General features: G+C 39.4%; 1 long non-coding RNA gene across 1 annotated transcript; it reads left to right on the plus strand.

Moving 5' to 3' along the window:
* Window positions 1-3,459: 3,459 nt before the first annotated feature.
* LOC114017837 (uncharacterized) lies at window positions 3,460-27,601 on the plus strand. Its single transcript, XR_003563117.2, has 5 exons — window positions 3,460-3,694; window positions 4,966-5,091; window positions 5,400-12,174; window positions 12,889-12,943; window positions 25,309-27,601. It is a non-coding gene; the product is annotated as an uncharacterized LOC114017837 (long non-coding RNA).
* Window positions 27,602-27,754: the final 153 nt, after the last annotated feature.

A 27,754-nucleotide genomic window follows, 5' to 3' on the forward strand; every position in this document is an offset into this window, starting at 1 on the left:
TAACTGAGGCAGTCATGGAGCACCATATTTAGTCTCTTCTTTTTTCCTTGAAGTAGAGAGGACAGCCATCACAACATGGCACCCTACGTCCTCTCCAGCTCATTCAAGCCTGAATTGACAGCCTGGGGAAGATGTTTCAAATTTACTATCAAATGTAGCATTTTTTCCTTAACCTGTGTGAGTTCAAGGGCCACATTTGAGGATCTAAAAGGGGTTGAGAGGGGTAGGGACCAGGGAAGGGACAGAGTACTCACGGATCCAGCATCCACAGCTTTTAAACTATTCAGTCAAAGAAAAATCCTGTCTTTCTCAGATCCTCATCCTCTACTTCCTCAGCACAAGTGGAAAACTTTGTCTGGACCTGCACATGCACATGTCTCTTGATTGGGAGGTAATATTTCAAACCATAGTTAATCCTTCTAGGATGACTTCTTTCATATCGGATGGGATCTGAGGTGATGCATTAAAATGAGGCGGATCCTGTCCTTTTCCCCTTGGTATCATATCTCCTGCCTACTGGCACCCCTGCTTTCTCAGGCCTGGGTAGGAGGGATATCTGCAAACTCTGGATACAGGAGGAGAAAAGCTCCCATTTCCCCGGTTTACATATTATTAAAATAGTTAGAAGGCAAATTAAAGCAGACTTGAAATAAGGGATAATGCACTGAAAATCGTGAAATAAATTTAGAAATAGAGACTATTACCACAGAGATGTCAATCACAGCAGGGTAAACTGCAGTATTTATTTACTAAAGACAAATCAGAATCATGCCCACTGTGCTGTCTGCCAATATGCTGTTTCAGAAAGGCACTATTTATAGCACAGTACTTTTACCACTAGTAGAAGTCCACAAATATTAGTATTTAAAATATAGAATACCTTTTCAGTCATCAATGGATAATCATGATTTGAAGTTTATACTCTCTGAGCTTTGTCATTATTCTTTGCTATATTTTTGGACTTCATTGTTGCTGAAATTAATTCTGTTTTGTGATTGCAGTGAACAAGTGAGAATGACAGGAGAATATATTTACTAATGAGTTCTTTTTAAACAACACTTTGAATCAATAAGTGCAGATGAAGCTGAACTTGCACAGAACATTAAGCTGTGACCAGACAAAGGTTTAAAAATAATATGACAATAATGTTAACATAATAATTTGTTCACTGATAAAATTCATTTTGCACTGGACAGTAGATAAGGTCTTCAGATACATCTAAATTAATTTTTCAATACAATGAGCACTTAAAATCTTGTGACTGACTTTTGGTGAGACATAAGGGCATATAGGATAAATTTATTTTGAAACTGGGACACAAACTCCTAAGTAAAACTTAAACTTTGATCTTTACCTGGATTCTGATATAGAATCCCTCAAAAAAATTTAGCAAGTTACTACATCGTGGAAGTTAGAAAAGACACCTGCAGTGAGATGCTAGTAAGTAGACATGTTAGGCAAGGGAAATGCCATTTCTTGATTCATGCTGAGCACCTAATTCCATCTAGTGTAATGTAGAGCCTGCCATGTGGTATTCATTAAACTAAAAGTACGTCATTAGTTAAATAAAATATCTTTAAAACATTCTGTATAATTGGTTCATTTCTAATGATCCACACAGCCTGCAGGAAAAATCCTAGGAAAGAAATGAGGAATATACTCCCTCAAGAAAAAAGTGAGTGCTCCGCTCCACGTCCTCAGCTGGTGTAAATCAGTCTTCTTCACTGACTTCACTGCTTGGGGATTTGTTGCATTATGTATTTGTCTTTGCTTGTGGTATAGCTGAAGTGAAAAGAAGGCAACTGTTTATCTCTAAGCTTCTTATCTTGTAAACAGTATGTGCTGGAGCTTGTGTGTGTGCACGCATAGATCCAAAGTTATCACCAAAATAATGAAACTGCCATTTAATCAGAGAAGATTTTTATGAAACTGTAACATCCCCCCACCCCCCTTACCCCAAAACCACTAAGTGGTTTTAAAGCCCCATGATAGAAGATCAATAGAAAGATCAATTGGAAGTTTTCAGCTCCCAGTGCCCAGCAGCCGCCGACTCCCCTGTGTGAATTGCCCTCCCTGTCTCCCTGGGACAGAGAGCTCCGGTGGGAGCGGTCAGAGCAACCTGGCTCAGCTCAGCCAGCAGCCTGGGGTAACCACGGCTGGCATTAATATGCCTTCACTAAAGGATAAAACTCTTCGGCAATTTCTTTGCCACCTGTGTATGACAATTTTTTTTTTCCTATACAGGCTTCTACTCATTAGTGTCCTAGAAAGAAATAGCCTTTCTATGAAAATAAATCATTGAAACTCTAAGTGTGTACTGTTCCACCCTTGCATTTTCAGTGGTGAAAACTGGTTGTTACCTCTACAGCTGAACCCTTCAAAATCCTGAGCTTATTGAAAGGAGAGAGATCAATTTTGAAACTGTGCTGGGAAAAAAAAAAAAAGGCAAAAAAAAACCTGAGAGGAAAGTATTCAATGACAAGGTATCCAGCTGTGCAAAGATGTTTCGAGGGGAAAGCTGCTGCCTTTATTCTTGAATGGCATAATTCAGAGAGCTTTTAGAGCAATAAAATCACACCTTTGGCAATCACGGTGGATGATTTCTGCACAGAAGTGTTGCAGTGTAAAAGTCTGGGTTATGTACCTTGAGCTTGTTTTCCTGGTTCGCTTTGAGGTATCTGAGCTGTTGTTATGCATCGCTGTCCTGGTTCTCCAAACTTACCCGCAGAAGCCGTTCATTTCCAGAGAGCCAGCAGGTTCACCACCTGCCTGGAGGGCCAGGTACAATCTACTTCTGCACTTTGCAGACAATGGTACAAAAGAATTTTTAGTTTTCCAGACAGGTGGATTCCTAAATTCTCATCCAAAATTTCCCTGCAGTTTTTTGTTTAACCAAAGGTAACATATCAAAATGAAATTAAACGAAGCAATCTCTATTTTTTCCAGCCTCATTTAAAACTGTGTGGACCATAAGGTATGCGATCTGTCAGGTAACCTGCCTCTCAGAAGAGAATAAACTGTAGCTCCCACGAAGCACTGTGGCAGCTCAGGGAAAGATTAATGTTGAACTGTCCTGAGACAAGATATTTTAATTGTATTTAGCAAACTAAATTAGTTCTGCATGGATCAATCCAACATAAGCCAATCTGTTTCATTTTCATTTTGCACATTGGAAACTGAAACATGACAGAAAAATTTCACTTCTCCCAAATTTGCTTTCTATTAAAACAAAGTCTTACTCCCAAATTCTCCATAAAATTCTTAACTGGTGTGTAATATTTACTTTCTCCTGCTCATGGCTGAAAGCCAACTTCCTTCAAGGTTACTGTTTGCAAAATCCTTTTGCTGGATGGAAGACATGCAAAGATCAAAGCTGTCCCTGAACCGACTGGTTTCATCAGGGAAAGGTACGTCTCCAGCTCATCAAAACGTAAGCCCTAAAACCAGGCAAAGAGCTTAGAATAAATATTGTGTAACGATTTCTTTCAAAGGGGGCAGGTTTGGGGTTGTAGCCATGCTGCCATGAACATGGATAGCTTTAGTCAGCCTGGACAGTGGGTTAATCATGCTTGCTTCTGTCTGCAGTGAAATGAGCTGTTTTGAAGAATCACAAGCCAGCACATTCACCGGTGGGAAGCAGAAAGAGAGGGCATTGAGGAGTCATTTCACAAGGGCCAGTAGCTGCTGCTTGCTGGTGAGAGCCATTCCAGACATTATGCTTGTAATTGACACTCTAAAATGCTTTTGCTTTTTATGTTTCTGTGTGAGCCATTCAGCTAACGTTAATTTCATTCAATGGCAATAAAGGTGAAATCTCTCTAAAAATAATTCTCTTCCTTTGCATGAAGATATGATCCCTAAGTAAACAGGCTTTAATTAATGGTAGAGAGTATCCTGTCAGCTAGCAACACTACCTTCCTCTGTGGAGCTACACTAAATTCACGGAGCTTTTAAAATGACTCCTCAGACACAGCATCACTGTTTCTCTTTCATCCTACTGCCCAACAGTCCTCTCAGCAGTGAGACACAATGATTTTGAGCAATACAATACAAAAATAGCACCTAGGCAGCTGTACCGAGTGAGTCTGCTATGCTGTTGGAAAGGAGAAAATCTTTCAGTTAGATTTGTGGAGGTTCATACAGTGGTGGCATTTCAATGTTTTTTACAAATCTCTCATGTTTTTGTGTGCCTGTACTGAAAGGTGATAGTCTCCAGCAAACATTGTGTGCATACATACCATCATCAGCTTTTTCTAGGAGTTATCCTCCCCCACCAGAAGTCAAGGAATAAGATTGTTTTGATGACTCACAGGTTAGGTAAAAGTGCTGTATTTTTCATCACCTGTGGATTGTCTCTGTCTCACCTTGGTGCTGCAGGGACCAGAGAGACACGGGAAGGGTCATCTTAACCCTCAAAAGTGTTTGACAGCAACTTGCTCCTGGCCCGAGGTGCCCTACTGCCAACGCCCTTTCCCTCTCCAATGTGCCTGCGAGTTGGGTACTGTAGATACTGATGTTCTGAGCATTTTCTCACCACTTAAAGTATTTCAAATTAGCTCTCTGTGCTGGTACTGTTTCTAAACCGATCATTGGCAGCCTGCTAGAGCACTGCCTAGTGCCTGCAACTTGCCTTGCAAAATGTTGCTGGAAGGATCCTATCTGAACCAAACCATGGAAGCTCCCCTCTGCTGTGGAGGACCTATGCAACACAAGGGAAAGGGCTTTGGGAAGTACTGATCCCTGAAGACTAAAACCACCTCCCCTCTGTCACTTCTGTAAGGGCACCTCATTGTCAACCTGTGTGTGTTACCTGCTGGTGAATTGATCATTACCCTGTGTCAGAAAGACACTTAATGCCATTCAGATTAATTTCCAAATGTCCTTGTGATATCTCTCAGGGAGGAAGGCAAACAGTGGGTTTGCTATATTTAACTGAGTTTCGTGAGAAGTTTGTTTTGCTGGTAGATCAACACAGTGGAGAAATGTTTGCCTATTGGTGCCATTGACCAGATAGAAGGACAGCTATTTCTGCTGACTTGCCCGAGTGGGTGCTGGCTCTTCCCTCTGCACAGAGCAGTAGAGGCATTAGTGGTAAGTGGAGCTAAGCCTTTACACACTGAGGAATCGCTTGCTGAGAAATACAAGGAAGGAGGCAGAACTTCAATTAAAGAGAGGATGATGAAAATCAAATAGGCGACAGGCACGGTGCTGTGGGCACAGCGTGCTGAACAGTTTTTGGTGGCCTCACCAGCACAAGCAGTAGCTGTCCCTGCTGCTGGCTCTTGCCCTGTGTTTCATGCCTCTCTCCTCATCCTGCAGTCCCATGCTGGCACAGATTTTTTTCCATGCAGGCAGTGGAGCAGGCTGGAAAGTAAACACTCTTGTTTATTTACTTCCAGAGGTTATTTTTCAGCTGGATGGAGTTCTCTACCCTACCTGACCACATGGACAGAAACACAGCAGCAGGGACACAATGATTCACAGCCAGGAACAAACCATTGGAAAGGATGGCTGGATGGGACAGTGACTGGCCACAGAAGATCTGCTGCCAGATGCCAAATCACAGCTTCGGTCCAGACAGTATCATGGAAATACTCTGTCTTTTGATTTAACATGCAAAAACCTGCAAGGTAGAAATTATGCCAATTCACCAACTGGATTTCTGGAAAGGAGACCCTATTGTACTTTAAAGAGCTTTGATCATACAGTCAAAGGAACATATACACATAGCTTTGGCTCTCCTGTATCTTTTTTCAGAAAAGAATCAATATGATTGCTGCAGATTTTCAAAGAAAAATGATAACCCCATAGCAACTGGTTGCTTGTAAAAATGTTTTATGGTGGTTCTTGCCTTGCTTGACTATGATGAAAAAGAAAGAGATGGTTCTTGCCTTGCCTGACTATTACAAGCAAGGACAAGATGTATCCACCACACTCTGTTAATTGGGAAATTCTCCGGAGCTGCAGGCAGCCAGTTGGTCTGCCCCCCCCCGACCTGTGCTGCAGGGAGCATCCCCTCATCCCAAAGCTGCATTATGGCTGCTGGGCAGAGGTCAGGCCAGAGGGCTGGGAGGAAACCCAGCATCTCCTTATTCCTAGGCCAGGCCAGAACTCATGAACTGGGAATGTCTAAAACAAAAACTAAATATGAAATGGAAGTAAACCATTAAAATGGCTCTTTCTCACTTTGTGCAGGACTGCAGAGGAGTTTAAAGGGGTCATTCACAGATGGCATAATCACGACAAATGTTGGCAAAATAAACCAAAATTGCAGCTTTAATATCAGAGATATAATCAAGATTTGGCCTACTTGTTGCACATTTCCTTTTATAGGCAGAAGTTATGGGTTTATGTACTGGAACTCTCTTTATAACAGCTTATCAAAAGTGCTTCACATGAACATATGTTTTCCCATGGTTGTGTTTTCTGAGCATGCTGAACGATTTAGTAATATCAGCTAATGATGCAAAATGGGTTTCAATAGCAATTTTAGTGGCTAAATGAATCATACTTAGATAAGGGAAATATGAAACATTCCATTTTATGCAAAATTGCAAATGACCTATCCAACACATCTCTGAGGAGAAGTTAACACAGGGCGGTACATGGAACTGGAAAAATACAGCAATGTTTTCTACTTTACAAATGAATGGGATTTTAAAGAGAACTTTAACATACAATACCAACTATTTTCTTTACGCTTGTTATCTTTAAAAAACTTCATGTAAGTCTTTGGAGATGAATTATTTTCTCCCTTTTTTCAGTAATCTGATGAAATACTGGTTTATTGTCATTTGTTTTCTTTTTCTGTGTCTTTTTTTCTTTCTTATTTCTCATTAGATATTAATAAACAGAGCAAAACAGAAAAATACAAGTGATTTGACTAGGCAAACAAATGTTGTAGTGCATATTTTACCCTACTTTATTTTATACACCTATCAGTGGGGTGATTTCCTCCAAACAGAGTTTTTTAAATCTCCTTAGAAAATAGGGGAAGATTTCTTACACAGTTTTGCACATGCCAAAGTTGATTAACAGATACATTCATATTTGTGCAACGAAAATCAAATCATCATAAAACCTGCAGAAAAGAAAGATGGAATTAGCTGAGTTCCATGCTATGATATGTATAAGAAAATTATTTGGACTATCCATCTGCTCTGTATTTTTCCTAGGTCCCTATCTAAAAAAGGTGATCTATTTGCTTCTTTGGGAAAATAAGAAAAAAGGAAGGGACAGTAAACCAATGAAAAATCTTGTTGACATAATACAAGGCAAGCTGTCTAGAATAGTAATTGTTACTCCTGGGACACTAATCACTAAAGATGTTCATGGTATGTGAATTTCATCCAGTCTTCCAGTACCGGTAGACTGTATTTCCAAAAATGGTGCCTGAAAAAGTGCTTTATTAAGGAAGCATATACTATTTACTGCAGCACTGGGTAGCATTTCATATTGCAAAACACTTCTTAACTTTTAAATAAATTTTATCCCTGGTGACAAGTTAATAGATATCACACTAGGCTATTTGCTATGAATTGATTTATGTTGGTAGTAGACAGAAACGGTAGCCTTCTTATTCTGAGAGAAAATTGGAGTGGGATGTGGAGGAGGAAGTAGAGGAAAAATGAATTTTATAGTGATCTTAATTAGAAAAATATTACAGCACCAGGGTCACACAAAGGGAGTGAAGCATTGTTTCACTTTATGGCAGAAAGATTGATAGATTCTGCCTAGGATTTGTGGCAAAAGCCTATTGTAAATTGTCATAAACAACACATAAAAATTACAGCCAGAAACAATTTTTTGTGCAACTGGTCTGCACAATCAGGAATTATTTTTTTCCTTTTAGGATATTTCATATAATCTTATCTAAGGAATCTCCATATTTTCCAAACAATCTCTGTTGAAACATAAACCAACTATCAATTGAATATAGGACTTTAAATGAGTCTGTGAGGGTAGGTTATCTTCAGTGCACATAATGAGAAAAATAGAATAGTTAAAGTTGACATCAACCTATTTTAATCATGTCTGTGCTTCTCAGATGCTGAAACATGAAATCTGGGACCAGCAGCACCTAGAATGTGTCCCCTCAATAGGTTGGAAGCATACTCAGAGATTCCATTCAAGTGTAAAGGAACGTTATAGCATGGCATGATAACTGATAGAAGATTACAGACTGATTAAATTACTGCAAGCCAAAAGCAGCGAAAATAGTGCAAGAAATTAATTTACAGAAAAATCAGTCTTGAAATGTTCTCAAGCAACACTAATTTAAGCTTTTCATTGCTTTGAAGTAAAGGTGTTATGTGAAACTCAGAACACATTTCAAAGGCCTTCAAAACCCTATAGAGGCTAAAATGACTTTCAAATCACAGCCCTTCCCACCTATTTTTTTTTTTTGGTATCACTAAGGACCATGGTGGAAAGGTGGAGATCTGCATCAGAATAAAGTATGTGTACTTCCTGTGTCTGGGAAGGGGAAAAAATCTCTTAGAAATCTCTGAGCCCTAGACCTAGGTATGTCAAGGAGTACTGTTGTATATTAAATTTGACTGCCACATAAGCAAACAAATGCCAGCAAATAGCTCCACGACAGGAAAATTAAACAAATTCATTATTTTTGTTGGCTTCGAACCTTTTGCTTTCTCAAGGCTGCGATTTGCATTACTTCAACCATGACATACCCAGGCCAGATGCTTGTTTCATTCATTATACCTCCACGTGACATGCTGCAGCATGTCACACTCACTGTCCTAGTCTCTCTACTTTGTTCCTAAGAAAAAAGCATCATGAATAGGAGATAATTTAGATGATCATGTTCTGCGGTAGTGGGTACCTTAGATGTACTATAGATGGAGTATAATCGGTACAAATTTAGGTGCCTACATTTCAACGTGTAAATTCGTGTGGCTAATTGTTACCAGCTACTTCAATAGAAAGGGTACGGATTCTTTCACAAGGCAGGCATGGTTTATTCTGCCCTAATAAGTTCCCTGCCTGCTTTCAACAGCTGCAGACTGACTCCCACCTTGAAGCTTATTCCTTGCCTCCAAGACGCTTTTTATTTTTCAAGTCTTCTATAGGTTAAATGTGCACCATGTGGAAAGGTTCTGTCCTTGAATTTGTTAAATTTGATGTTAACACGTTCCCATGCTTGCTTTCTTTTTGTTATTATTTTAATACCTGAAACACAGAAGCTCACAAAACAGGCTATTGCAATGATTCTGTATCAATATGTTTCCAGAGAAAAAGGACACCTTTGAATGTCAGAACAGAAATTGAGATAGTAGAATATATTTTAATGTAAATCTGAGGATTAGTTCTAATATCAGGAGTTAAATATGTTTCTTAAGAAACAGCTTTACAACATCATTAACAGTTAATTGTATGGTGTTTATATTCTTACTCTTTTAAAGCAAATTGATTTCTTTATTTTTTTCTTTTTTTTAAGTTTCAATGAAGCAGCTGTCTAAAAAGAAGATTTACATTTTTCTTGAAAATTAATCCTGGGCATAGCAAATATTAGAAACATGATAAAAAAATAAAATTGCATCCCTTCTTTTTCTTTTTTCCACCATGAAATTATACAAATGACATTACAACATTTCAGAGTGTTTTTTATAAATAATTATCACTTTATATTGAATATTTGCACATTAATAACTTGGGGATTTTGTCATTTTCAGTGTATTCTTCTTTCATGAACACTGTGTGATTATTCATAATGAGCAGCCAGTGTCTTTGAAAGTACTGTAGACTGTGCAAGTAAGATAAAAAAAAATGTTTTTGTAGTGACTGCAAATGAAAGACCTCATTAATCAACTAGATTCCATTTAAACATTAGCATTAGAAACGTCAGTATGTCATCATTAATATGTTTAACCCCTTAAAGCTGTGCCCCTCAAAGTCACCGCTTGGAACCCGTGTGACAGCATTGCACAGAGAATCTGTACCCTGAGTTAACGAAATGTGTGCTTCAGACCAAGAGCAAAGCTGAAGTCTCCTCCTGGATGCATTCTCAGACCTCTTGCTGAGTTTACTAAAAGCACCATTTGAGCACTGATGGGAGAAACAGCTCTTTCCAAAGCATTTGGATATGTTAAGAAACTGCTGATTCCTCAGTAAAGGGTATTTATGAAGCTAATGTTGATGGATTTTTGTATTATAAAGTTAGCCCAGTAATGCTGACTTCATTTGCCTTTCTCCATGTGCGTGTGTGTTTTAGCATCCCATTTTATAACTGTTTGAAGAAATATTTGGAGTGTTATAAATATGTGCCATTTTCTCTGAGGAACCTATGGACGTATCTGCTGCAGTCCATGGTTAAAGCTAAGATGCATTTTTCATTTCTTAGCCATTCAGCTCCTGTTAATTTTTAAATGTGTATTTTGGGACCATATTCTGGAAACACCATAAGCGAAAGGGAAAACAGCCTGAAACTGTATCTTTCAACTCAGTTTAATCAGGAGATTTGAGCATAAAGCACAAAGTTTCTTACTTGCAAATTACAAGGTGTCAGCAGAGACCCTGCTTGCTTTCTCTACTTGTTTTCTTTTGTAAAAGAAAGTAAGTCTGCTGGAGGCATAAAAAACCCACTAAAAACTTCTATATTTTTCTCAGTTTGGTGTGTTGCATCTGTATGTGGTATACTCATCTGCTTTTTGCTGAACACTGCCGAGCCCCACTGGATTCAGGGTTGGATTTTGCCAGCCATCACATCTCTGCAAGAGACAGTTACTTCAGAGGACCAAGGACTCAGAGGTCATTGATCTCACAACTTGGTTTGTGCTTGCTTAGAACTCTAAGGAAACGAACTGAGACCTGAAACAGTGTCAGGCCAAAAGAATACTTGCTGCTGGTTAGGTAGCCAGTGCCAATGGCATGGTACTGGGCTAGACTCAGAACCAGATGAGCAAAGGTGTGGCTGTCCTAAAGCTTTGAGTACTTCTGAGGACTGAAAAATAATGTGATCATTGTGTGGTAGTAAAGGGCATGCAAAAAAAAAATTCGGATTCCTGTGTAATCCCAAGTGCTGTTTGTAAGATTTAGATTCTCTTAAAATCTTGATTTACACTAACTTCAGCTGGACTCCACAGCTGAGAAGCTGCTGGGCAGAGAAGTCCATGGCCCAAGGCAAACCTCAAACCATGCCTCTTGCACTGAAATGTGTGGGAGCTGGGACAAATACTGTCCTCACATCCTCCTTCTGGGAGCACACCTACCTGCATCCCCTCTGCAATGTCTTTTCCTCCTCCTCATTAGCTTCCTATGTTAGGAGACAACAGAAATGTCCATGCGGACAGGCAACTCATGCTTGATTTATAGTCACTGATGCTGACACAAGTAATAAATTCAAAGGAAGATGAAAATTGCCTAGCAAGAACGATTCAAATAACACCTGCCTTCCCGGGCAAAGGAGCACTTACTTGCTTCTGCTCCACTGACAACATACTCACTGACCTTTACAAGAATGGTGAAAACTGTGCACATGCCAATATTTAAGAAATTAATTCCTTTTTGTAACTTGTCTTTAAACACATATAAAGGAAAGAGCAGGATCTGTGCTCTGGCACATATTATGTGAGGAAAATATGAAGATTAACTCTCCTACCAACAAAGAGTAGACATCTATTGACTTAACAAAAATTTAAAGATGTATTAGATTGATGTAGAAGATGTATCAGCTCTGAAATGTTGATGAATATTTTGGAACGATGTGTTGAAGAAGTGATTTTTGTAACAGCCAGTGCTCTCTGAAAAATGCCAACAGAAGTTTCTGTCCACGTGTTAAGTGCAAGTTGCCATTCTCCCAAGTGAATGAAATTAAGATTTGAAATTGAAGAGCAATTTGCATCTTAAAACCACTATACCTCATTAAGCAGTTGATAGTAGCATTCTGCCTATTTGCACGCCCTCTGGGTTTCAAGACAGGAAATAATTGTTGGAAACACAGTATGTCTTTCTGCATCTTTATAGCTGGAAATACTCCTATATAAAAATAGGCAAATACTCTTACACCCAAAGGCTTGCAGAGACAGTGATTTCTCCATGCCAGAGATTCAAAACTCAAGTTGAGGAGGCCTTGAGCAACCTTCCTTCGCTGGACCCCCTTGGAGTGGCAGGCTGGACCAGAAGACCTCTGGAGTTCCCTTCCCACTACTTTGTTCTGTGAGTCCCAAACCACTTTGTGCTTCCTTGCCAGTTCATGCAAGTGTTGCATTAAGAATCATGTGATTTCTGAAGGAAAAAAAAAGAGCCAATAGGTGATGCAAAGGATGGGTGAGGAAGAAGTTAAAGGCACAGATTGTTTTAGGGTTAGGGCTGGCAACACTTGTAGTACCTCTCCACCCCCTTTTTTAATTAGGACCAAAGTCTGGAACTGAACATCTCCAAGACAGTAAGGAACAGTGTTGTATGAAAGGTGTAATATGGATATATGAGGCTCTCTTCAGGATAGCTTTGTTGGTGGGTACTGCTTATCTTCAGGACTGGTCTTACTGAGAGCTTGCTGGAGGAGCAGCAGTGGAGAGTGCTGCGCTCTGGTGTGTCATACATCCAAGAGTGGTCCTTCAAGGAGTGAGATAACCAGCATATCACATAGCTGCTCATGGGGTGCTCTGCTTCCAGACGTGTCCCAAAGCAGCAAGCAAAGGATGGAAGAAGTATCTCCAAGACTCTTACTTATTCTCCCCTTCTCAACTGCACTGTGACTGCTATGTCTAAGAGGGTGATAACACTTTAGCCATTAAGAGGCAGTCTAGTAGTTTCCTCTTACAGGGACCCAGTCTCTACTAAGGGTATTCTTTTAATGCACAGATTTGTTTCTTTAAATGCATACTACTGTTTAGCTATCTTCTTTGTTCTTTTTTTTTTACCCTCCAGGATTTCGGACAAAACAGCTACAGCCATGTACAAGCATTTAAGCAATCATCATCAGGTATGTTTTAAAATAAATGGCAGTATGTTGGCTCCAAGGTAGAAACGTGGGCATAAAGACATTCAGGTATGGTTGGTACTAAGCAGAACTACAAGTATTTTTCACTGTTTTATGCTAAGATAGCAGAATTTGAGGGAAATGTCTGTAGTTGTGTCCCTATCTCTTTCAGTTTTGAGACCCTGAAATGGCCAGAGCACCGAAATGAAGTGGGTTACCAGTCTCTCCAGTCCCAGTAGGACTGGAGACAAACAGCTCTTCATACAATCACAGCTGTGCACCAAGCACATGCTTTTCTTCGTTTAGCACTTGGGACTGACCAAACCTGAAGTCTGATGGACTGCTCAGTAGATGAGTATAAAAGTTCTTCTTTATCATAATTTGCACTGCACTGTTCGGTCAACTTCCATTATAGCTGTCTGATATGATAATAGATAGCCCATAACATTTGAGTCACTCAGTATTCCTTCCCAAATTGAGTAAAGGAAGAAAAGAGCTTAAAATATTTATAATGAAAGCCTGCATATCAAGTTATAGATAATCTCAGTTCTGAGATGTGGTCAGATATCCTCATTTTTCTTGTGTGATTCTGGACATTTTGGTATGAGTCTTATGCAGGGCATAGCCCATAGGTTTCTGAGCAGGAGGCTGATAACACTATAAGTTGTGATTGTGGGATTGAGAGATAGGAATATCCTTTAGAGTGTGAGTAATAGATAGAAATGTTTTCTACAATGACCAAATATTATTTTTCATCAGCCTTCTGAAAAGTTTCAACCTGCCCTAATTTTCTCCATTGAATCTAATAGAACTGGATTAAACTACAGGGGAGATGAGAACATAAATTTGATTCCTTTCATTCCATGTAATATTAGGGTTTGTATTCTTTCAAGCCGTAATAACCTCTAGACTTCAGCAAAATTGAAAACCTTTAAATAGCCTTTCACAACCTTTCAGCGTAGTAATGAAGTTTTAAGTGCTCACTGGGGATTTTTGGTTCAGAAAAATCTAAGCAGCAGTAGATATTAAAATCTAATGTTTACTTCAACTCTTTTACAGCCTAATGGTTTTTTCTGACAGTGTAATTTTTAAAAGGTTAGGTTTCATTTATGAATATAGTATACTCACCCTGGAAATATTTCTTCTTTAAGGACTCTGGTGGGAGCCTTATACTTGTACTTTGGAGCACCTGGAAAGGCAGCTAGAACAGTGAAAAAAGAAACTTACTGAGACCCGACTAGAACAAGCAGGTTAAAAAAAAAAAAAAAAAAAAAAAAAGTCTCATGATTTAAACACCACAGGAGGCAAAAAACAAATTAAGGATGTAGATTCCTTGTGTGCACATAATTACAAGTATGTGAGTCACTGGAGTCAGCACGGTTGCTCATCTACCTAAAGACCTAGAGACGATGTCTGGCTGCACTCAACTCGGGGAGCAGCTAAACAGATTTTATTTATTTATTTATTAAGCTGTTGCTGAAGGGGGTAGCAGTGGGGAGAGAAAATTGCAGGGTGAATTTACACTGATTAAAGAAACACAGTCTATGTACACAGGCCTTTCTGATGCACAGTGTGGGACTGGAAGGATTCTGGTTTTCTATGCTGCTAAATTAGTGGAGAAAAGAGGATCTGAATTTCATTGAGACAATAACACTATAAGCCCCAGAGGGATATTTTTCATTGCTGTATCGCTCTATATACAATGTTTTATACATACATATTTTTATTATGCATACAAACAGCTATTAGTATTTGCTGGGAACATATAATAATGTGACAGGGAGCTTTGCTTCCTTTTCTAATAATACATTCAGATGGCATTTGGATATCTTTTGTTGGTAGTTTTTCATCTTAAAACAAAATAAAAGCAGAAGGAAATACAGAAATAAGGACATAAGTAAATGATATAAAATTCTTGTATCTGACAGGTAAAAGTCCAGTGCTTCTAAAGCAACAAATTGCAGTACATTTTCATTAAGAAAATAAACATGTAGGAGAGGGAGGATTTGCTTATGAATATTTCTTAAGTACATAAACACATGCAAATGAAAAGAAACAGGTCCCAACATAGACATATATGTAATAGCAAAATATCCCATAGCTGATTTTAAATTTCTAGCTAATTTAACTCATTGGTGTATGCTTAACTTTAAGAGCATGTTTATTTCTATTGGTTAAACAAAATGGCATCGGGCTAACTACCAGTCCAGTGTCCCAAACCACCTACTGAAATCCCTGCCGTAGGTCCTTGTTTACCCGTTCAGGCCAGTGCTGGCTTCGCGGGGAAAGGAGCTTCCTGACTTGTTTGTGATGCCCTGCTGCTGCTCTCAGCCTGTACTTCATGGAGATGGGTGAGGAGAGTCACAGACTGGTGGTCAAAAGTAACTGCTAAAAACTGTTACGGGAGAACAGGCATGCTTGCGCTTGGTAACTTGCTCTTTCATTCCTGGCAGACATACTTCAGCTATTCAGCACTCCTTGCTCAACAACAGTAAAGTGTTAACTTCTCAGAGGATGTCAATTGTCAAGCAGCACAAAATGGCATAACTCTTCAATCTTCCCGAGTTGAAAAGAGACTAGAGGCTTTAGGTAAAAGGAAAATCTAAGAAGCCAGAGGAGCGTTCACAATATAGGGAGAAAAGCATGAAGGGGGGTGGGTGGGGAGAGAGACAAAACAGTCACTGAAAGAGGTTATAGAGAGACATTGCTGGTTCAGAAAATGCAGTCATATGAACATTGCAGAGAAAGGTAGTTCATTAGAAAGTCTAAGAGACTGAAATGTGGGATTTCCCATTTCACGTGTCATGTGATGCTCAGGATTAAATACTTTTGTTGGTTGAGACATTTCTAAGGAGTCATTTGAGCCCCTGTCATGGGTACGGTTGGGGCTGTTGCTTCTGTGAGGGACAAAAAGCTCTGCTCACCTTTCCTCCCTGTCTCCAGATATATGCACTTGCTGGCCACGTGAACGTAGTTTTCTGCAGCATATACAGTATAGAAATGTAGTGCCAGTGGAGCAAGTCACTTGCTTTTAGTTTTGCAGGCAAATGTTCCATGCACATTAATTTCCCATGGATTCATTTAAATCGGTCTTGAGCAGATGGGAGAAGGAAGAAAACAAAAGGTTAGGAGCAAGAGGGAATGCTGACAGAGAAGCAAAGCAGGTTAGAAATAATAATTGAGATCTAGAAGAAAAAATGACAAAATGGATTACCCACAACTCTGCTCTCATACAGTAACAGAAGGAAGTGGGGAAATGAACAAAAGGGAAAATGTAATGCGAAGAAATGATGGCTGAAGGATATGAAAAGCTCAGAACAGCTGGTAACACATACTGGGCTAGCTCCCTCACCTGGTGTAAGTACCAATTTTGTAGGTATTTGGAAGTGGCTTTATCAGAGTAGTCACGTGTGTCAGACCCACAGAGGGGAGCAAACCCAGGTCTACTTCTAGAGTAGTCAAGGTGATGTCCTGGCTTTTCCTTAGGTTAAGACATTGCTGTTCAGGCCCCACTCTTAGGAGATTTGTGTGCCTCTGCCACCCCCCACTGGCCTCCAGCCTTGTGCCATGATGAAGCAAAGTGTGAAATTCAGGCAGACCAAAAAAAACCCACTAGGCAGCACAGTGGCAAATGAAAACACAGCTGAAAAAGACAGGCTAATGGGCTTCAGAGAGAATAATCAGAGGTTTTTATGCACATTACTGCTCTGAAATTAGCTGTAACCACTGAGGAAAAAGACCAGTGTATCACTGTGGACAGGTCACGGTAAACCTCTCCTTGATATGCAAGCGTGAAGCAGTCGATTGAGAAGTGACCCAACAAAACTGGTTATCTAACTGACTGGATACAGAATAATACTGAAAATGACAACAGTGCCGTGATTTGAAAAGACTCTGTTCTTCCTCCAACTCCATGCTGCTCCTCAGCTCAAGCAACTCTGTCTTGGAAAGATCTAAGAAGACAAATTTATGGCACAGTTTAAAACTGAGTAAGATTTTGATTTGACCAGATTATATTTCAAGGTCTCTTCCAACCTGGGCTGTTCTGTGATTCTATGATTTTGAAATCAGAAGAGGCTGCAAAGTAACAGGACTGTTATGTATGGAAGGGGCATTGCCCAGAAAAGGCAGTTTACTCATGTACCCTTTTGCTTAACAACTTATGTGCGAAGACAAAGTAGAGCTGGAAAACAATGAACTTATAGAAAAAAAAAAAAAAAACCAACAACAACAACAAAAACCCCATACTATTTTAACCAGTATATCCAGTCACTAAAGATACTTCCAAACCCTGGGAACTGAAACAAGTATGGAACATTTGCATGAGCAATGAAAACCTCCATCTTATCTCCAGATAGGATGCTCTTTTCACACAGTTTTTATTTGGAGTGTAAAACCTGAAGTCGTTAGGCATGAACTAGTTGCCAGGTGAATGTCTTCATTCCAGAAAGGAGTGCTGTGCAGACATGACTGAATTAACTAAGCAAGAGGTGGAGCAGAAGTCTCAGCCAGAATTGCACTCTCTGTCACTCCAGGCACTTGAGATCGCTATGTTTACAGAGAGTTTGGGTATGTCCCCATGGCACTGCACTGTGCCTGCTGCCTTAGAACTGACAATGCAAGATACAAACTTCTCTTTCAGAAATTAGCTCATATGCTTTGCACCTTTCTCTGATTTTAGAATCATGGAAAAGATAGACTGAGAGAAGAGTTCAAGATCATCCTAGTCTGTCTTCAACAGTGCTAGACCAACAAAGCCAAGTGTCCTCATGCACATTTGTCTGTCTTTGAGAACAAAGCATGGGCATTCCACAGCCTGCTCATCCACCACCGTAATGAAAAATAGATTATTCTCTTTGTTTTTAAAGCCTTTTTGGGTGCTTGTTATTATGTCTTTCAATCTCATGGAGTCATCCATTGCAGAACATTCCCATTTCTCTTTCTAGAGGTTCTCCAATGATGTGCAGTTTTGTTCAGTTTCTTCAAAACTCAGCACAATATTTTAGCAGAGATTCTTCAGTGCTGGATGATTATTTTGTGAGCATCTTTATGCTTCTTGACCTTGTGTGACAGCATTTTTGGAACAACAGGGCTTTGGTTATTAGCATTAGTAAGGTGGTACGCTTTTTAAGTTCTTTCATGCAGGTAGCTAATGGAAATATCAGAGAACAGCAGAGTCAGGTGCAATACACTGCAGAGCCCTGCTTGATACAGTCCTCTGTTTGATAATCAGCTACTGGTAGCTACATTTAAACTATGTTTTTCCAACATTATACATAACCTGAAACAAATTGCTCCAGAACAGTTTTCTTTAGCTTTCTCCTGAGGCGGTGTCAAAAGCCTTGCTGAAAAGAAGGTGTGTGACATCTACTATAGCTTCCATATCAACTAGTCATTCTGCTGTCACAGGAAGAAATTAGATTGTTTTGATGTGATCGTTCCTGACAAATCAACTCAGACTGTTGCTTACCTTGTTTTCTTTTTAGGGCTTATGAAAAATCCTTTGTTTGTTTGTTCCAGTACTTTGTAGGCAATTTGAAATTGGGCTGGTAATTCTCTGGCTCTTCCTGTATAAATATTAGCTTTCTGTTGGCCCCGCCCAGTTTTCTAGTATCTCAGTAGTCACCCATGAATCCTCAAAGACCATGGGTAATGATTCTGAAGTTGCTTCAGGGAGATCTTTAAATACAATGATTGAGGTAACTACTTTTTAACCTCTTATTTGCCTGCATTAAACTGTTATAATAATATATATATATATATACTATAATATATATAATATAATAATAAAACTGTTATTACCCTATTTACATTGGTATTGGTGTCTGCCATGTTGTGGCTATCCTCTCCAGTAAAATGCAAAAAAGCTGTAAGTTTTGTCCTTCTTATCACTACCTGTTGATAATTTTTCCTTTGCAATTTGTTTTCCAACATATTTTTTCATCTCCTACTCTTACTAATATTCTCGAATGATTTCTAGTTACGCGCCATGCCACTTCATAGTTGTATCTCATTTCATGCTTTTGCGAATCTATCTCTATCATCCTTTACTATTTCTGTAAGCTGACATAATTTTTGCCTTCTGTATGTCTTCAACTATTCCTGTTCAGTGGAAAGATTATTGTTTACTGAACTCTCTCCCTCAGTTTCTCTGTATTACGATTTGCACTTGTGTCCTTTATACAGTCATGTAAAGGAGCTGCCATTTCTTCTTGACTATTTTTCCCTTTCAGCTCGGTTCCTGGAGAGCTGACCAGTCAGTTTTTCAAGATCATCAATATCTTGAAGTGCATTGGTTTCTGTTTTGCTGTTCTTTCTCCATAATGATGCTCACTTGAGTGGTTTCCTATATTCATGTTTTCAAATGACTCATGCCATTAGTCAGAATCAAATATAGAAATACTTTGTTTCTGGAGGTTTCTCCGCCATCTGTATCGAGCAGTTGTTACCAGAGCATCTGAGGAAGAACGGGATTCTGTGTCCACGTATATCCAGTTTCCATTAGTTGCCTGCACAGCTGAAGTGCTTGAGTGCTGCCAAGTCCTTTTATTTAAATGATTCTGCTTATTGCTCATAAAAGCCTCTTCCACCAGATCATTCTGTTTTGGTGAACTTTCATAGATTCCCCACCACCATGTATCTCCCTTTAATCATTACTTAAGAGCTCTTCAGCTGCTCAAACCCCTTCTGCATTCTGGGATCTCAGAGCAAATAAATGCATCCTTAATATCTGAAATATCAGATCCTTCCTTTTTATCTGTACTTCTTGAGCAAGTTTCTTATCAGCTATAATTCTGAGAGGGTGATTGGATTGAGTCTCTTAGGCCAAGTCAGCATTAATTTTGATCATGTATGAAGACTTCAGTCTTCTGTTTATTCCACATACTTCTGTATTGGTATGCAGAGGTCTAAGATAAACACTGACTTTAATCCATTGCTCTCTTTGTCTTGTCTCTGATCCTATTTTGAACAGGTTGATCCTCCCAAAATTTTATGGCTTGACCAGATAACTCCTGTTAATACATATCTATGGTGGCTTGCTTGCTTACTGGCTCACATGCAGATTGACCTCTGGTGGATTAGAAGGGCTACTGGTATGACCCTTTGGGCTGTTCATGCATCTCCTGTATACCAATATACTTCGGAGGTTCCTGAGAGTGGCGGGTGAGACCTTACTTGGTGCTTTCTGCCCCTGCATGGGCCAGAGTCTGACGGCTCCACAGGTGATCTGTCTGTCAAACTCTTTCTACTCCATTTGTCTTGAAGTATAAACCTGAGAGTTTTAGATGTGTTTTATTTATAAGCACAGGCCAGGTAGGGAAGTGCAGCAAGTGGGAAACTAGGAGGAAATAACTCCTCTGCAGCTGCATTGGACGTTCATCTGTGTTACCCATTCTCCAAACCACAAGAGGTGGTTACTTGTGGAAAAGTGTGAGTAGGTGTCTGGAAATCACATTGTGGTCTTGAGCTTACAATGCAAACTCAGAACTTTACTTTCGTTGTAATGTCTGCATTGACAACTTTATTCTGGACAGTATATGCAGCCCAAGCAAGCATTGTGCTTTAGACTATACTGTGGGTTGTCAAATCACCTTTGATATCAGTGGTACAGCATTTACCTTTTCACCATCTGCACTCTTCAGCCCAGCTACAGCAGCGCAACAAGTGTGTGTCCAGCACAGTGTACATCAGCGTGCTTATTTTTACATTTTTCATGTCTTATGGTGTTTGTTTGGTTGGTTTTTTTCTTAGGTAGTTTACTTTCCACAGAATCGCATCTGTGGGCGGTGATTCCTCCTGCTTGGTCTTTAGGAGGTGGTGCATATTCATTTCCAGGATGGTATAAAAAACACAAAGCAAAAAAAAATACTTGAAAAGTTTGGGGAACACCTGTGTTGTTATATTGCTGGTGTGTCCCCAGAGGCTGGCAAGGACAAGTGCCAAGCCACGCATGCCCAAAGAGGTACGTTCCCCTGGGCTACACAGCTGGAACAGGGCTCCTCTTGGGATGCTTGGTCCTTTGCAGGTTACCAGGCAGCCTGGTGGGAGAGGAAGACATGAGGATGGAGGAGGAGGTTAGCTCTCATTCAAGTGCCTTGTGGTGAAACCCATCACCTCACCCTGGGGAGGGGGTGGGGGGGGTTCTTTGTGTCAGCAGAGAGAGGCGAGGAATCCAGGAACTTCTTTTCTCCCATTGATTTTTTCAAGGAAGAAGCATTCCTACCTCACCTGCTCCCTAGTTTTAGAGGGAGATTGAAAATATTTCCCACACCCCCCTCCCACCCCCCACCCCTTGCTGAAAGTTATGTGCTTTAAAATAATTGATTTTTGATTGAGAGATGTTGAGAAGCATATTCAAGTGCAGGAGTTGGGTGGATATAAAACTGCTGCTGCTCCTCTTTTAACTTTGTCCTCCTGCTGTTAGAGATTTATTTTTTTAAAAAATTGTGTGTAAATGCATTTCACATGCTACTGTGAAAGATCGAGTTAAGAACTGCATGAGTTGCTTTTATATTACAGACTGATATTTGATAAATAAAGGGAAGTTCTGGGACTGGGGTCTGGTGGTAGAAGAGGCCAAATTACAGGCAGTAAATGTTGCCAAATCCTATACATTTTAAATAAAAAAAATGCAAACTTTTAAAGTTATTTTCTTAATATTGTATTGTGTTGAACTGTTCTGATGGACAAGAATACAAAGCCATCAGGAAATTCTTCAAAGGTCTGGCACAATCTGGAGCCTTGGTGTGCTTTGATGAATTTAATCATATAGAGCTGGAGGTAATTGTAGTACCAGTTTCTTAGCAAAGTTGTTATTCAACGGAAGTGACAAGCTTGACAACTTCATTAACAGTACTGACATTAGACAACATTGACTGAAGCTTACTGTTAAACAAAAAAGAATAATACAATTTTAGTACATTTTAATCAAACTCAACTTGTTGTCTATGCCAAATCTGTCCTTGTGATTTTGTTATGGTTTCTGCATTCTCTACTGTAAATATAGCCAGAGAAATATTGCTGTTGCAACCTCCTGAGCACAGTGTCAGAGGGAGGTTTGTGGGGAGACATTGTATTTGGTTCATGATAAATTAGTGGCAAGATTTCTCTTCGGCACTGGTATGCAACCTGCCACTCACAGTGTTTTGAAAGACAGGAGTTAACTTTCATCTACAGAAAGCTCACAGCCAGAGAGAAAGGCTGCTTTACTACCACATTTATTACCTTGCTGGGGAGGGGGGAGCAACCAAAAACATAAAGCAAACCTGCAAGGAGGGATCTGCAACAAATGAGAGCTCCAGGTTTTAAGAAGGTAATTTATTGCACTTGCACAAAGCATAATTAAATGTACATATGAGGAAATATTGAATAACTTTTTCTTGTATAAACTGAGGTGATCTGGTTGATCTTTCATAGCTCCTACATTTTTCTCATTTTTTTTTTTCTGATTTTTTTCTAAATCACAGCTACTGACAACCCTTGGTAGAAGGTATTGACATTGAATTAGGCTATAACCATTCATTTAAATTTCTGCTTCTGAGGTAGCACTGAAACAGGCTTTAAAAACACAATACGCTTGCTGTATTTTCCATTATCTTGTATTAGACCATTAGAGATACATAGCTATTTCTGGAAGATGCTACGGCTTTAGCATTTTCATTCATTTAGCAGGCTATCATTTGATGCATAGGGAATTTTCCAATGCACTGGGCAATTTGTTAGCTTAAGGGTGTGATTGATTTTTGTTTTTATTACATTTAGTAGCACATTAAAACATCATTTTAAAGTTTCAAAACAAATGTACTGGTGTTTTCAAACCCAAAGTGTGTTGAAGAGCTTCTTTTGCATTTTCCTTCAATGCTTTTTGTAGCTGTTCAACAAATGTTGACCCTTCAGACACTGGGTGTGAGCAGGTGCAGGTGCAGGAAGATATTTCTGGATTTACCCCCCACTATGTTTATTATCAGCAATTTGTGTGGACTGGCAGAGTGGAGCTGTCAAGCAATCCAAAAGGAACAATAGCATAACAACTTTGCTAGGGTGGATGAAATTATAGGATCATTTCTTCCTTATGGCTGTTTGCTCCTCTGCTAGACTTTGAAAGATTTTCTCACTAGATTGCACTACCATGAAGAGCAACTGTTCCTACATTGGTTCTTTTGCAATAAAAAGGCAGCATGCACTCCTTTTTGTATTAAAGTACAGCATACCCCAAGTAAATGCCCGAGTGAAATCTTTTTTGCCTTTGTGCACTTCTTTCCTTTGCCCACTGACAAGAGATCCCTCAAGACCAGCACTAAGCTCCTCTTCATTAGAACCCAGTTTTCAATTTAAATTTTAATTAGAATGGATGACTAGGATACTTAACATCACCGTAACTTCTGCATGCCACTAATCAACAACCAGAAAAATATTTCTTGTTTTTATTTTGAAAAAACAGGTTCCTTTTTTGTAAAAGGTTTGTTGCTGGCCATTGAAATTTTTTTAGCTCATTCTATATAGTTTTATTTTTAAATGGGATTCATGCTTGCAAAAGGATATTCTTTTTTCATTCTTTTAATGTAAGGTCACCTAGAACCTGGATTCTTACATTAACATAGGGATAGTGTGCAGATAAGGTTAGGGTTAAACTGCATACATGTGTAGTCCTAAATGCATTTTTTAGCACTTGTTTGATCCATTATGATATATTATATTATGTTACATTAATATATTATCATACACTGGCTATAATGATATATACTTGATTGGAGGATTACAACTCTCCGGTGTTGATTTTGCTTCTCTTTTTATCATTATTTTTTGTTGGTTTTAGTTCTGTGACCTAGCTTAAATTGGAGATGTCTTCAAACTGGAAACTAAAACATTAGGAGGTCTAGCTATTACCTGTGTGGTATTTCTGGTCCCCAAACCATTGAAGAAACTTATTTCCAAAGAAAGAAATGTCATACAAATGGCAAAAGATTTTATCTAACCAGAAGACACTATACCTGACTAAGGAATTGCACACATAGGCTGCCACAAACAGAGTGAACTGGTACAGGATAACTTTGGTAGAGGCCACCCAGACATTTGAATGGTCTGATATAATTTGAAGGCTTTTATAGCATATTTAGATCAGTGCCTGGAAATTCATCAAGGACAGTAGGTATCTTCTGGTTCAGGTTGCTGGTCAGTTCCCACAATCATTCCCAGCCACTGCTCATTGTCACTGTAGCTGCAGTAGGACAGTTGTGTCTGTGTCAGAGCGCTAACACAGCTAACAGAGCTGTGAGTCAGGAAACTGGGGTTTCCAAGGCTTTTTGATTTCCTAAAAAGAGCTCAGATCTAATGCAGCTCTTAGTCTCTAGTCTTCAATTGCAAAAAAAAATATCATCTTTTCAACATGTCTGGTTTCTTCCCTCACTCCAATACCATGACATCAGTCTCATCTGCAACAAGCTCAACTAAGCTGCTGTCACCCACTCTTGAATCTAGAAATTCTCAAAGTTATTAATTCCTTTGTAAATGTCAAAATGGATGAGATAAAAACATAGAGACTGTAAATGTCCTGTAGGGAAAACCATTGGGAATTCCATCAGGAATTTTGCCATTAAAATGAGTAGATCTAAATTTTTGCCTCATCATCTTTAATTGCTCTTCAAAAGCTCCGATACTGTCACTCTTAATTTTGTAGGAGTATTTGCACAAGAATATTCAGAAGACACAGTGGGTTTTTTAAAATTTCTAAGTATTTTTAAAGTCACACACTTGAAATTTTTCTTAATGACACATTGTAGAGAAGAATAAATGGCAGAAATGGGAAATAAAACATTCCAATAGAATTCTGAGTGCTAACATCTTAATGACTATAAGTTCACTACTGGTGTGTTACAGGCCTGAAACTGTGTCACAGGGGTAAGTATTTACAACAACTTCAGACTGCAGAGGAAGCTGGCTAATATGCAACTGCATCAGGCCAGATATTACACTATAATGGATCACACAATTCAAATAACTTCAGAATTTCTTTCATTTCATAGAAAGATATTATGCTGCTTCTGCGTGCTTAAAGAAAGTACACTCTGACACAGCAATAATCACAAGAAAAGTAATACTCTAACAGGCAAATGAAATAGAACATTATCGTGCTGGTACACAGCAAAAGAAGTGAACTCATCTTTTCTGCAAGTGCGTTCCCCAAACTAGAGATAAACCCAGTGATTTAATTTCTGTAATAAATATTCTAAGAGGGAGAAATCCAACCTTTTGCTTTCTGACCCCAACAATGTTTGTTATTCATAATACAGTGTTTGGATTACTAGCCTCAGCTATTTTTCTTCTTTTTTCTTTAATCTGTTCCTTTGTGTTCTGTTTTTTTTTTACAGTGCCTGAATCAGTAACATGATTCCAAGTCTGCAAACAGTAGCTATGAGGGAGCTGTAGAAAAATAAGCAGCGCAAATCTTACAGTATATATCAACAGCACTTCTTTGTCATTCTCCTCCTGGAGCTTCCCTCAGGTGCCACCCATCCTAGGGGTGCCACCCACCCAGGTGTCCTGCTTGGACATGAGGGTGAAGGAGGCATGCAATCATCATGAAGACAGTGAACCTGGATGAATCTGGTTTTCTCCAGATAGCCAGCAGAAACAGGACACAAGTGAAAGCTGTTTCACACATACTTTGGCTAAGATAGTGCAAAGTTGGTCACGTTATGAAGTATTCTTGAAGAAGGTGGTATTCATTGATGCAAAAATTTCTTCAGCCCATCACTAAGCTTGTGGCTGGACTCAAGGTATCTAATATCTGCTTTGTTATTAACATTTATAAATAAAAGAAACTGGTGGAATTACCTTAAAGGAAAACTTTACTCCCAATTCACATAAGGTAAATAAAACAGGAAATAAGTCTCTTCTTTTTGCCTCCCTACACCTGCCTGATTTGAACCCCAGCATGTTCTCATTGCCAATTTTTGTATCCCCATGTCCAGCAGCACCCTTCTTTTCCCAGCTTCCTGACCTCATGTCTCTGTTCTCTGCCATTGATTAAAGTCCAGTTTCAGTTTCTTATTTCTACGTTATCTTGTAGAAGCTGAAGCATGCACACAGGATTCAGATTTAACACTATCTTCATAGCCACATGGCCTGCTCTGGGACAATGGTAGGAATGTTATTTTGAAATTTGAGCACCCTCAGAAGATGGCTTATTAGCCCTTCCTTCCACATCTGAGGAAAAGGATAGATTCTGCCTGATGCAACCCTCCTTCTCAGTTGCCCCAGGGCAAATATCTGCTTCCAGAGGTACTACCCAAACTGTCACACTGAGGTCTGCAATAGTGACCTGTGTTGCATGCAAAGACTTTTCTATTACAAGATCGTCTCTCACTTTTGAAAACATTGATTTTTAGAAAGACAAATGTTGTTTACTGGCAGGTGCTCACTTCCAGTCTGTCTACCAAACCAAAAATCAACGAGAGCAAGACAGTTTGTATTTTCTCTTTTACTGACATGGAGGTAAGGGAAGATCCATCCTGCTTGCATGTGTGATTGCCTGATCTCTAACCAGTTCCCTCACCTGCAGCCCACTCTGACACATCGATCTTTGTGCATTCAAAATATTGGTAAAATAGATTCCAGTACCATCACCAGTTTTTCCACCATTCTGAAAAGATGTACAGCCTCCAATGTGGCTAATTGAAGGCATTGCATTGAGCATGCAGAGTCCTAAGAGAACCTTGCACCATACCCATACACTGCCCAATGCTGGTCTTGTAAATTTTGTGCATTAATTCTTTTCCCATCAGTCAAACATTTTCTGGTGTGTGTCTCAATGACGGTTGTCTGGTTTTGTTAATTTTATGGTACCTGTTTATTTTATGGTAGCTTGCAAGGCTGTTCGGTTTTCACTGCTGTTATATTACATTCTCTTGTGCAAGGTATAAATTTACTGTTTTGTGGTTTGGGTTTTTTTTGTAATGTGCAAGTGTTCACACAGCAGCCTTGAGAATAGCATGCTGTGATCATTTTTCCTTACCAATGAAGGGAATAGCTGACTTTTCCTATTCATTTTCCAAATGTCAATTCACAAATCCAGCTGGTTTGTAACCTCTAAAACTGTCCTGGGTAGGTTCTGCTGTTTACCTACTTCCATAAGTAAACTTCTAAACTCTTTTTTTGTTGTTGTTTCTAACATTTTCAATACTTTTTTCCTTGAAAGCTTCAAAGACAACTCAGGATAATTAGTCTAAATGCTGAAATCTCATTTTTTCTTGCAAGTTGTCTTGATAATCAAGACTATGGGGATGAAATGTCAGCTATTTATAGACTTTTTTTTTTTTTTTCAAAACAATGAAGTATGAAAACATCTATTTTTATCCTTTAAAAATAATTATCATAGAATCATACAATGGTTTGGGTTGGAAGGGACCTTAAAGATTGCCTAGTTCCAACCCAGCTGCCAGGAGGAGGGACATCTTTCACTAGACCAGGTTGCTCAAAGCCACATCCAACCTGGCCCTCAACACTTCCAGGGATGGGGTATCCCCAGTTTCTCTGGGCAGCCTGTGCCAGTGCCTCACCACCCCCATAGTGAAGAATTTCTTCCTAATAGCTGATCTAAATCTACCTTCTTTCCGTTTAAAGCTATTACCCCTTGTCCTATCACTACATGCCCTTGTAAAAAGTCCCTCACCAGCTTTCCTGTAGGCCCCCTCTAGGTACTGGCAGACCATAAGGCGCCCATGGAGCCTTCTCTTCTCCAGGCTGAACAGCCCCAACTCTCTCAGCCTGTCTTCACAGAAGAGTGCTCCAGCCCTCTGAGCATCTTTGTGGCCC

Source organism: Falco cherrug, chromosome 5, assembly GCF_023634085.1.
Source record: "Falco cherrug isolate bFalChe1 chromosome 5, bFalChe1.pri, whole genome shotgun sequence".
NCBI lineage: Eukaryota > Metazoa > Chordata > Aves > Falconiformes > Falconidae > Falco > Falco cherrug.